Source organism: Diospyros lotus, chromosome 7, assembly GCF_014633365.1.
Source record: "Diospyros lotus cultivar Yz01 chromosome 7, ASM1463336v1, whole genome shotgun sequence".
NCBI classification, from domain to species: Eukaryota; Viridiplantae; Streptophyta; class Magnoliopsida; order Ericales; family Ebenaceae; genus Diospyros; species Diospyros lotus.
Window position 1 is genome coordinate 3,850,167 of NC_068344.1, and position 12,981 is coordinate 3,863,147.

Below are 12,981 nucleotides of genomic sequence, written 5' to 3' on the forward strand. Positions count from 1 at the left end.
AATAGTGCCCTGGTTGATTGCACTGGAAACACACCACCTTCGACAGGTCTTTAACTGGAGGTGTTTCCTTTCTCTTGTGGCAATCCCTACTTGTGTTCCCTTGCTTTCCGCAGGAATAGCAGATAGATGTTCCTGCTGAGCATTTCCTCCCCAGATGGCTCTTTTTGCACTTGAAGCATTGCTTGCTGCCTTGGGGATTTTTATTTCTGGATTTCTACTCCGAGTCCCCTTTTGTTTCACCAGACCTAATCTGCTTCACTTGTAGAAGGTTCCTCTCCGTCGTCAAAGCTTTACTTAAAACTTCCTCACATGATTCGATCGACCATGTGCTCAAGGCCTGCAGCAGATCCACCCGAAGTCCTAACATAAACTTCTATGCTTTCTGCCACTCATCGGTATCATACATTGGCATGTACTTAATGAGCTGATTGAATTTGGTGTCGTATTGAATCACTGACATTTCTCCGGTTTGCTTTAGGTTTGCAAACTCCCAGCTCTTCTCCTGCCTCCAGCTAAGCGGGAAGTACTTATCATTGAAGGCCTTCTTGAATGCCTCCCAAACTGATACTGGGGTCTCATCAGTTTCCAACCCTTGCCTCGAGCGGGATCTTTGCAACGCTCGCTCTGTAGTCTACCACCACTTCCTAGCTTCTTCCTCCAACATAAAAGTGGCACAATTTACTTTGTCCTCGTTGTTGAACTGGAGATGTCAAAGAAACTTCTCTGACTGCTCTAACTAGTACTCGGCCATGCTGGGGTCATCATGGGGCTTCCCCTTAAACGTTGGCGGTCGCTGCCGCCGATACTATTCCAGCACATTTTCAGTGTGCCTAGGTGGTCCTTCTCTGATTGCGTGGGTCAAAAGATTCTCTATAACCCTCTCGATGCAATCCAAGCGTCCTTCAGGAACTGATGACTCCATCTCTGGTTCTCCCGTTTGGATGCTACTACTGTAGCGGCGACTCCTACTGCTTCTTACATCTTCTATTCCCTGATTGGGGCTGATAGGAGTCATATTCCTTTGTTGTCTTGTGGTTACCATCTGAAAGACAAGATAAAATCTCATTCTACGAGAATTTCTTCAAAAAAATAAATTTTATTTCATAACATTGTATATAACATCAATTATGAGAAACATAAGGCACACATCTAAAACACTGGTAAGCGAAATAAGATCGTCCCCGATTCTTTTCTATGGGCTGGCAGACTTCCAGACCCAAGCATCATCGCTTGTTGTGTCATCCTCAGACTCGACCTCGGGTCCTTCGAGATCGTCGTGCACCATTACTCCTTCCTCTTTATCGTCTGAGCTAAGGTAGCCGACGCCCATCATATTGGCATCGACTGCCACCATATCTTCCCAATCTCCATCGAAGTCAAACATTTCTTCTTCCTCTTGTCCAATTTCCTCGTACATGTTGAGGGCATGGTCACAGAACTGCTGACAATAGAAGAACAAGGATGCATAGTTGCCTTGAAGGCGAAGCCCTTCGGCTAAGTCTCTCCATACTCCTTCCATATGATCTATCAGAAAATCGACTTGGGCATTCATTAGGCTTAGCCGCACGAAACTGCTCGGTAGCACATCTCTCAGAATTCCTTCGAGGAGGTCGAGGCGACCGAAGACATCCACCATAATTGGCTCATTATCTGCCCATCAGCTGATCCAGTAGGTCACCCAGAACTGCTCGAGATAATCGTTTTCCATGCTGTCATTGAAAAACCAGTTAGATTTTCTACTATTCATCGGGAATAGTAGCCATTTAGTGTTTTGTACACGAATAGTACACCAGGTAAGTTCTTAGGGAAGAGAGGTGGGTCACAATGGACACACTTAAATACCAAGTCTTTCCTTAGCCAGAACTTTCCTAGACATGTACATTTCAGTACAACACACTTAAGTTCGTAACTTTTAAACTTCAATCATAAATCTCCTAATCTAAAGATAGGGATCCTTAATCTAAGTTTTCTAAACATCGAGTTCATAGATCCCTAAAGATCTATCCTGATTCTTTAAATAGAACTTTGGCTCTAATACCAACTGTAACACCCTGCCTTCCAGGGCATTAATACATGCTAGGATTTTTTTTTTTTTTTTACATCAAACATAAATCCTCAACATAACTTTTATTTAATAACACTCCCAAATATAGTAAAGGAATGATACACTTTAAACATAGCGGAAGCAAGATCAGAACCTGTAAGAAACCTTGAAAATATAACATATGTGGGTACATACATATCGTTCACCCAACATAACATTACAGACAATATTAACATCTAAGCAATACATCCGAATAAAATAGATAGTCCTAGTCCAACATGGGACCCACAAAATTTCCACCACGATCATGCCTCAATTACTTCATTGCCCTTCCGACTGCTTGCCTCACCTGGAACGTGGAATATTCCAGAGACATAATCCAATATTAGAAGATACAATATTCTAAGTGAGGGTTAGATAAACATGAATGAATGATGCATGGACATTTATAAACATATACCCATAATGTAACTTCCCAGGCCCACCAGCCTGGCATGGAACCCTAGGCAGAATCCCGAACCTCTGCGGGATAAGCCTAACATTGTTCCATTAATTACCCTAGGGGAATTCGGCTACACTCTTAAGGTAATATCCCAATCCCATGCACGAGCTTCAATATGACAAAAATATCGTGTCGTGCATATTTTACGTTTTCCCATGCAATAGTATATGAACGAAAATGATCATAACATATGAAAATATAATGCATAGTAAGGAAATCATATCATACATGAGTTATAGGAACAAAACCACTCATCTTTCACAGTTATCGGGATATCTCAAAAAGTGTGCAAACTGCCTCGATTTGCGTGCCAACCTTGAAATTTGCACCAAATATTTCACCTCACTTCCCAAAGCACCCTAGGCAAGATATTTATTTAAATAATCAATCAAACCTATTTTTCCTCAATTTTCTTGCCTTTTTCTCAATTTTTCCTTACTAATATTCCAAAATAAATACCTACACATATTTTTCTCCAAATATTTTTACATAGAAAATTCTAAAATATTTTTCTAAGATATTTAAAAAAAATTGCACAAAAAACCAAGCCCGCACGTGCTGGTGCGTTCTAGGGCGAGTGAGACTGGCGCGTGGACCCCACGCGTCAATCATCTTCTCCGGCCACGACTTGCCGGAAAATTGCAAAATTTATACCAAATGAAAGCCTATGCCAAGTCGATCACAAAAGTACCTGAATAGGCTCGAAAGGAGGTTCGAAAACAGGTCAACGGAGGCCTTGAAGTCTTGGTCAGGCGGTCCGCCTAGGGTTCCGACGAGGCTTCGATTTGCCTTCATTTCTGCTCTGTTGCTCACTAAATGCTCCAGATATGATCTTCAACCTATGGGCAACAAAAGCCCTCTATCCTTGCCCCTCAATTCGTTCAAAATAATCTTTGATTTGAGCCTCTAACTTCTGAAAATTTCGGCCATTAAGAGCTCTATTTATAGGCGAATATCGAGCTTCGAAATGGCCTTGGATGTCTTACCCACTGCCTTAAGCGTTTCCTCCTCCCCCAGATTGACCCGAAATCAACCTCACCCGACCAAAATGTCGTGTTGCAGGTCGCGACATTATTGCCTGCGATCTGGCCGGAACTTTTTGAAAATCTGGCCATCCCGGTGCCCGATTGCGGCTCATGATGACTCCTACGAGATCCCCGACCATCCATCGTGCTAGCCCATTGCCTGAAACGGCCGGCCAGAGATTGTGCACCACTGTCAAAGGCCATGGCCGAATTTTTCTTCTTTTTGCACTTTGGCCCTTCAGTTTCGGTTTTTCCCATTTTGGCCCATTTCCTCACAACCCCTACTCTTTCCTTAATTGCAATTGAGCCCCTTAACTTCCAATCTTTCCATTCCCTCTTTGAAACTTTTGCAAAAAATGTCATCTTAACCCTCCTTGGGCAACTTTGGAAAATTGCACTTAGGCTCATTTCTTCGTGTTGGATTTAAACCTACTTGTTTCTTCTTGAAACATCTGAAGGGTTGTTCTACTTGATAAACCAAAGCTTCCCATAGCTTCCGTCATTATTTCGAGAGTCTCCTGCGAGAATTCGGTTTTGCAGCTTAAATGGCAGCTGTATTTTTGCTGTACCGAAAATTGTTCCTGATTGCATTTCTTTCGATCCTAAAAATCATGCCTCGAGATGCTTGCTAGAGGCGTTCCTATTTCTTTAGACATTTAAGCTTTAGGGTACTCCCTTCTGCCAATTCGGTAAATTTTTCAGGCTTTTTAAATACCTAATTTTCCCGAATCTCTATTTTTTTCTTTAAAATAATAACCCAAAGTTCTTGGGTATTACACGCATGGGTCCCCTTATGGAGGTGCGTGAGAGTGCGTTCGGACCCCTCTTGACTTGAAATTTTACATAATTATCCCTCTAATTATTCCCTACAAATCTATGTAAAAATATTCAACTTTGGTTTTACGAAATATTGTGTTTTATGCAGAACAGTCTAACCGATAACCGTGAACAGTACTGGGTCAGGTAACTTTGGTGGGTGACTCCTACTCTTTTGGACTCTTGCATCTCTTACATGTACTTTCATTTTGGTGGTTGCATATCATTTAATACCGTTGGTTCGCATTTTTATACACTTGGACATACATCACTATATTCATGGCTAGTGGCATGAGATGGGTTGAATCATGTACGTGGTCTTGGACCACACCATCCCAAGTCAAGGATGGTTATGGCTTTGTAATAACATGATGGCCCGCGGGGGTGATTGCAATGCCCTGGCGTCACTACCATCGGGTTACTTCATGACATACTTCATAATGCATTTGCACGCACCACCAATACTAAGTCATTCACTTAGATATCAATATCTAACTTGGGTGTTTCATACCCTTGGAACATTCCACGTTTCAGGTACCCTGGGAGTAAGCAAAGGCAAAGAGGAACTGACTACTTAATATTTCTCTTATTTTGTTTACGTTCTAATGAATCAAGTCGTTGTAATCAAACTACTAAATGACCCTTTAAATCTACTACCAATTTCTATTCGGATGTCTTGTGAAATCAACTATTTATACGGAGATACTAAGAATTAAAGCATGGTAAGCTTTTAAGCCAATCTTGTGGTATATTTACGTTCATATTCAAATTCTGAAGAAAAACAATACCGAGTTCCAAGTTTAATTGGCTTGCTTTGTAAAAGAGTAAAATCAGGAGGTGGCGATACTCAAGACCATTTGTATTAACTACCATTTTTCCTTTGATTTTGGAAGTTTACTTTTACGATAATATCATGTACGTATTACTTTCTTCATTCAAGTCCTTAAAAGAATACCCCTGAAATCACCACTTATGAAAGACCCGTGGTTCATAATGTTATATGTGGGACACTTACATGTCAACCACCTAATAAATAAACACGTGATCTTAGAAAGTAAAACCCTTATTCGTGGTGTCATTCTAACTACTTGTATACGTAAAACATGGAATCACAAGAAAGATCCAGGCACATGCTACGACGTTTCCTTCTTGAAGGTTGCAAGTTTATATCTTGTATTTATCTAAAACCTTCCTAACATACTTCTTCAGACTTGAAATTTAAAGACATTTAAATACCATAAGAAAATGGGAAAACATTAACAAGTTAATTAACGCCTCTTATATTTAAAATTTGAAACTAATGCATTAAAATTGATCCTGAAATTTGCGGCGCGTTACAGATGGTATCAAAACTAGAATATATGATTTACATTTTGATTTGGCTAAGTTTGCTAACTTTGTGGATATTTTTGGTATGTGGCGACTTTGTGGTTTTGATTTGAGGTTGGACTGACTAATTTTGAGGATATTTTGTTTGTGGTTTATAGAATTTAAAGATGTTCGCAGGTACTTGGATCTTGTGATTTTCAAACAAATTGGTTTTGGTAAAGTCAGTTAAATTTTTAGAACCAATAAAGACTAAGGAAATTTCTTGTTTATCTATTCCATTGCAAAACTTTGAAGTTACGAAACCCTTAGTAACAAATGTTTTGCAAGCTTGTGGTAGATTTGAAGTCTCAAGGATCATAGAAGCGATTGGAGGATGAACCCTATTGTCAGACCTTATGGAAATTTGGAGTTTAAGGAACTTATCTCAAGGATATTAATATAAGGATTATATGCATAGATAATGATATTTATAGATGTTACTAATTTTTGGGCTCCTTGATGACAAAGCAGGTCAAGAATTTTTATGTGACTAACTTCTGGGATGTTTTATAGACAGGAATGAATCAAGATATAAGAAACATTCAACACCAGCAAGCCATCATGGGATGGTGGGCCACACGTGTAGAGGGACACTACTTGCGCCCAAGGGATGCGATAGGAAAATTTTTGGACTTGGTCACCCCTGTTTTACAAGAACTTCCACCCAACATGATGGTTCCCTACATAGTGGATTTACAAATAGCCTATTTGATTTCCTTGTTATCGGTGGAATGGCAAGAGGTTGGGAATGAGCTACACGCCCAAGGACCTTATGATAACCTAGTGACTTTTACCACTCACCTACGTGAAATTGAAGGATTTATAGGCACAACAGACATACTCCCAGGCAGGGTAGCGTCAAGAAAAAGACACGAAGAACAAACCCTGATATCCCCACCAGGATCCGAAACCTAGGAGAATGGTTTTAAATTTTCAAGGATTACATACATGTACAAATATGTGAGATGGTAACAAAGTAGTAAGAGGCATATGTACAAGTAGGGATAAAATGGTGATAGGTGATGGTTATGGCATCTAATTGATATTATTAACTTTTAAAGTATCTTGATGACAAGATAAATTGTATGGTTATTTTGGGGATCCTAGAAGGTAATGTTTATTTGGTGATACTAATCTTTGGGGTTTTGACGACAGAGCAGGATGCATGACCATTTTGGGAGATATAGGCAATTGTCAACACAACCTGATGAGTAGGTAGGATGAGGATAGATGCAACTAAGTATTTCTGTAAGTTTGGACCTAGCCGGAAATTTGGCTAACCCACTAAGATCTTTAAAGATATTTTTTTTATATGGATTGTTGGAATCTCTTAATAATTATATTGTGAAAACCAAACAATTCGAGGAATTGGGAAATAATTTAGAAACTTGGATTTTGAATGGGTTAGATAAAAGTAGTATTAGGTTGGTTTCAATGGGTTAGATAAAATGAAATCCCAGCATTTCAAGTTGAAATTTTGTGAATCTATTTGGATGGACCAGACAAATTTGTTGGCCCTTACAGTAGTTTCTACAGTAGTTTCATTTTATGTGACTCTGTTTGAAATTATGTTATATTACGTTTATTTTTTCTGTGCTTATTGAAGATTAATAAAGCTATAAAACATCGGGAAGTGGGCTATCTTTCTGCCAAATTGTTGACTACCCATTGCAGGTGTAAAGTTTATCTTTTACTTTTTCTTTCATTTCTTTTTTTATGTATTCATGCATCGTATTAAATTTCTACTATAAGTATTCAGTTGTATTATTTTTTGGAGTTTGTTGAATACAATCAATCACTCTTATGAATTAGTAAGCATGCATGCAGTTTACTAATTCTTCTTACTGCTGTTCACTACTTTATTTGGTGGTGATGATGGTGTTGCCGACCTTTTATGCTTCCTATTTGTGCATTTAATAAACTGGATACACAACTATTTGCCCCCATAATTTTTCCTAGGAATTTTGACCCCTGACTTATTTTTTCTAATACAATTTTTGCTTTCTTGGTTTCAAAAATATCCTGATAATCTGGACAAGGCTGTAGAGCTTGCTGTATCAAGAAGCAGAGCTATTTGTGGATCCACCGCTTGGTTACTACGAAAAAGCGTAGAAAAATCAGTGTAGTGCTTTTGATAGCTTCTGTACAAGAAGAATGTTGACTATTTCTTTGGTCAACGGTGAATGTTAAGTGGCGAATCTGAAAGGCCTTGTGACCTTGTCCAAAGGTCTTAATAATCATGTTGGTGTGAAGGTTGTTAATGGGTTATGCCAAAAAGCAACTAACCCACATCCTTTAATGGCTATATAAGAACTACATCCACGTAATCACATATTCATCATGTATTCTTTGAGGGTTGGAAGCGTAGACTATGCATTACAAACCAATTTGATGATGTTTGTCTCTGTTGTACCACAAGCCACAAATGATTTTTTGAGATATTTTTCATCGCATTGTCAACTGTTGTTGATGTCTACAGATTGTGTATTTTTTGAATTTTCAGTGTTTGCTATAAACATTTGTACTTATGTGTCTCACAACATTTTATACACATTACATTAAAGGTCTTGATAGGTTTTTCAGTTTAATAGTTGGTGGATTCAATTCGTTTAACAGTTCTGTTTGATTTTCCCTTTGAAAGTAATTTCATCAATGGCCTCTCCTGGGTAGCTTTTAATGGATGAATAACAAGTTTAACAAATCGTTCATTTCAAATCATAATGTTTGATTTCATAAGTCTTGCATTGCTAATTAGCTATTTAACTTAATCCTTTTCCTTTATTTAAGATTGGGTTGTCAAAACAAAGATTTCATGATAGAAAATTCTATTATTCAGGAGCATTTCTCCAAGTGAATAACATTTTAAAATATATTACTAAATATGATAAATTTATACATTGTAAATATATAAAACAATATTATTGGACTGTACTATCCCTATTAGGCTTGGCCCAAATGGTAACCTAATCTCAGAGCCAAATCTTGGCCCAAGAGCGCAAATAATGTTTCCATCTTCATCAAGATCTTACACCTGCAACAAATCCGATCAACTCCGGATAAATCATTAGCTAATCCTCATCAGCCCCAAATCCTTATCAGATTAGGAAGCATGTGATCCTAATCCTCATCAATCCCATGCAATCCGCTGAATCTGTCCAGATCTATCTAGGATAGGCAAGGGAAGATTGTCATCCGAATCAATCCTGGATATCTTGATACCTCATCCTCCATCTATATAGCCCAGCCTAATCACAGACCACACAGACCAAGGTATGTTCTTTCCACTCCAATTGATACTCTGCTATCTTGATTCCTTATTTAGGCGTTGGAGTGCTTGCAGGTGCCAGCCACCCCCGCCATCCAAATTGTCAGATCTAGGCTTTTCATCGCTATAGTCACATCTCCGATCAACACTTTGGACTAGAAGGAACATTTGGCACCCACTATGGGGCCTGGTAAAACTTACTTGCCCCACAGCTTACTCGAAGATGATTCCAAGCCATACCCATGGCCAGAGCCGAAAACCAAAGTGGTGCTCTTTCCATGAGCCAAAATGCCACTACTTCCAAACCTAAAAATCCAACAGCCAATGGTCGCCAACTCGAAGACCCAATCGTTGTACAGGTTCTCGCGCAGGCTATCCAACAGCTTTAAAATCAAGTAACTAAGATAGCCCACAATCAGCAGTGTTTCCTACGTAACACCAGGGCAGATGATGATGCAAAAACCAGCCATTGCCACCAACATCAAACCACTCACACCCCAGTTACTACTTCTAATCGACCTCGTAAGGTCATCCTTTTGGACTTCATCATGTTAAAGCTAAGACTTTCTATGGATTCTCTAGCCAAGAGATTCTATAGCCAAAAAGCCTCTTGCCAACTTATACGACCTCAAGAGGCGAGCAACAAGTTACATCACCATGGAAGAGGTCTCGGTTGCAAGGAGCAACTACTTGACTAAAGGAATACTAAGTCGATAGCTCGAGATTAGTAAACCTTTCCAGAAGGGAAGCTCGACGCCAACGATGGTAACCCCTACCAAGGGCATGGAACGCAACCAACCTGCAAAAGCACTCTAGCTAAGTGTTTCTATCATGCCGACATGGGCTTTAGCTTGGCTTTATGCCTTTATTTCATTTTACTTTGCATTACGTTTGTATTTATGCTGCCATGGTTTTTATCGCAACACATGTTATTCAATTATGCATTAATGTATTGTTTAATCTATGAGTAAAGTTAGATGAAATTCATAGGGCCAACTTGCCTTTCCTTATCTCAACATGTGAATACTCTGAGTTTACCACAGCCCCCAACCATCTCTCTCTCAACCAATGCCTTGTATCAGACAGGCTCAGTCAGTCCTTGAGTTACCTCGTTCTTTCTCAACCTACGCCTTGTATCAGACAAGCTCGATCAATACTCGAGTTACCTCACCCCTCTCGAATAAATCTTAAGTTACCTTGGTCTCTCTTAGCCGATGCCTTATATCAAACAGGCACGCCGGACCTTGATTCACCTCGATTTGCCTCATAAGTTATGCCTTGTATCAAACAGGCACGCCGGACCTTGAGTCACCTTGGTCTGCCTCACAAGTCGTGCCTTATATCAAACAGGCATGCCGAACCTGGAGTCACCTTTGTTCGTGTCATAAGTCATGCCTTGTATCAAACAGGCATGCCGAACCTCGAGTCACCTCGATCCGCATCATAAGTCATGCCTTGTATCAAACAGGCACATCGAACCTCGAGCTACCTCGGTCTCCTCTTATCATGTCGACTATCGTCCCTTAGGACCAGACAGGGACGGGGGTCAAATCGACATAGTTAATTTTCCCCCAAGCACCGAGTTAAACCCGACGGGCAAACTTGAGTCAACCCCGACATCTTATAGTAGGACCTCGAGCTACCTTGTATCAGACAGGCGTGTAGGATCTCGGGTCCACCGCGATCTATATCTCAGGTAAATGCCTTATAAATAAACATGCTTGATTCACTCTGCTACTATTTTGTATTTGTTTCAACTTCCACTACACTCATATCTCCAATAATGTGGGCCTCGCCTCGAATTATATGCTATCATCCCATTATATCGTCATATTGAACAACATGATTTATGCGCCTGTCACTAATCTACTCAGACCTCTTCTGACACACAAATACTTTTGAACACTTTCGACTCCCTCGCCGACACCGTAGAAATAAAGGTACTCAGTCTTATGATAAGCTTGTTTCCTTAAGCATGCAACATGATAAATAAGAAGCAAAATCAAGTGACATAAGTCACAACTCATACACAGTAAACATATCTCATTTTGTTTCATTCTAAGATAAACCCAGCCGTGGCCTCGACAAATGCCCCTGGGGCAAAGACGACAATCATGGGCTCACCGACTTGGTTTATGTGTCCTCAGTCTGGTTCACCCGACCTCAGCCTACTACCGACCTCAGTCGTCTTCACAGCTCAAGTCATGTCACAACTTGCCACTATCTCAGTGGGCCATACCCAAGCCTATCACCCTCTTGGATTTACGTCTTAAGCTCGAATGCTTACTCTCGTGAACATCCGACCCGGGGGGGCTATGGACAATACTATTCTTATTAGGCTTAACCCAAATGGTAACCTAATCTCTAGGCCTAATCTTGGCCCAAGAGCGAAGATAATGTTTCCATCTCCATCAAGATCTTACACCTGCAACAAATCTTGTCAACTTTGGGTAAATCGTTAGTTAATCCTTATTAGCCCTAAATCCTTATCAGATTAGGAAGCATGTGATCCTAATCCTCATCAATCCCATGCAATCCGCTAAATCTATCCAGATCCGTCAAGGATAAGCAAGGGAAGATCCTCATCTGAATCAATCCCGAATATCTCGACACCTCATTCTCCCTCTATATAGCCCAACCTAATCATAGGCCAATGTATATTCTTTCCACTCCAACTGAACTCTGCTATCTTGATCCTTTTCTTACTTAGGCGTCGAAATGCTTGCAATTGCCAACCACCCCTACCATCCAGATTGCCAAATCCAGGCTTTCCGTCGTCGCAGTCACCTTGTCCGATCAACCCTTTGGGCTAGAAGGAACAATTACTATTACAGTAGTTTGTGTATATTTATATTTATATAGAATGTGTTCAATATTGTTTAGAAAATATGTATATTTAACTTGAAGACAATAATCAAATCCATCAACAAAGTGAGTCCACGTATATACCCAGAAAGCTTGATGAAGCTATCAGTGGCCACACATATACCTAGAAAACTAAGATGACTCCATAAGAAATCACTATGAATATATCTTGATAAAACTTAATATTTTTAATTTTGATGGAGATTTTGTATACAATTTATATAATAAACTCATCACTAAAAAAAAAAAAAAAAGTTTCATAGGAATCCATCTACACCAGTAGCAGCAGCACAAGAAAAAACAACCCAAATCAACCCATCATCATCATCAACCATAGCAGTAGCATATTACATACAATTGAAGCCAAAGCTAAGCAAGTGGCCCCCATCGATGCTTAAAATAGACATTTCCATGGATTCATTCATTCATTCACTGATATGACTCAAAATCTTCCTGTTTTTGGTTGTCCCAAATGATCAAACCAAAGAAAATAACACCACAAAGAGCATAAATGAAGTCCCAAATTTAGTTAGACAACCCCCAAAGTCCTCTGCCTCATCAGAAGTTTTCAAGACTGTCATCCAATTGCTTCTCATGTTCTATGTCTACCTCCAAGATCTCCTGTGAAAAGAAAAAAGAACAAGTTTCAACATTTTAGGACCACCAAACTAGCAAGAAAGAACTTCATTTCTTGACCCATTTGGCTTACGGGGATCCTTTGCTTCAAGTAATTTTTCCAAGACAGTAGATCACTTGTGCCAAAATTGACCTTTCATCCTAATCTTCACAGAGGGCCCATCCATTACGGCCAGTTCTACCACTCCTACAAAGTTTCACCCTTGCATTTGTAGTACCACTTTACAGAATAGAACCCATAAAGGAAAAGGCATTATCTACCTTGAACTTGATCGAGAAAATCATTCTGATACATGCTATTCCTATAACTGACACGTATTGAGTATGGAGCAAGTGGGGAGGTTGAGTCCAACATAGACTTAGTTTATTTAATTTATTTATTTAGTTGGTTAATTGCACAAACCCACGATGGCTGATTTCCAGCATGAGTGGATGTTGTTCCCTATTTTTCAATTTGGTT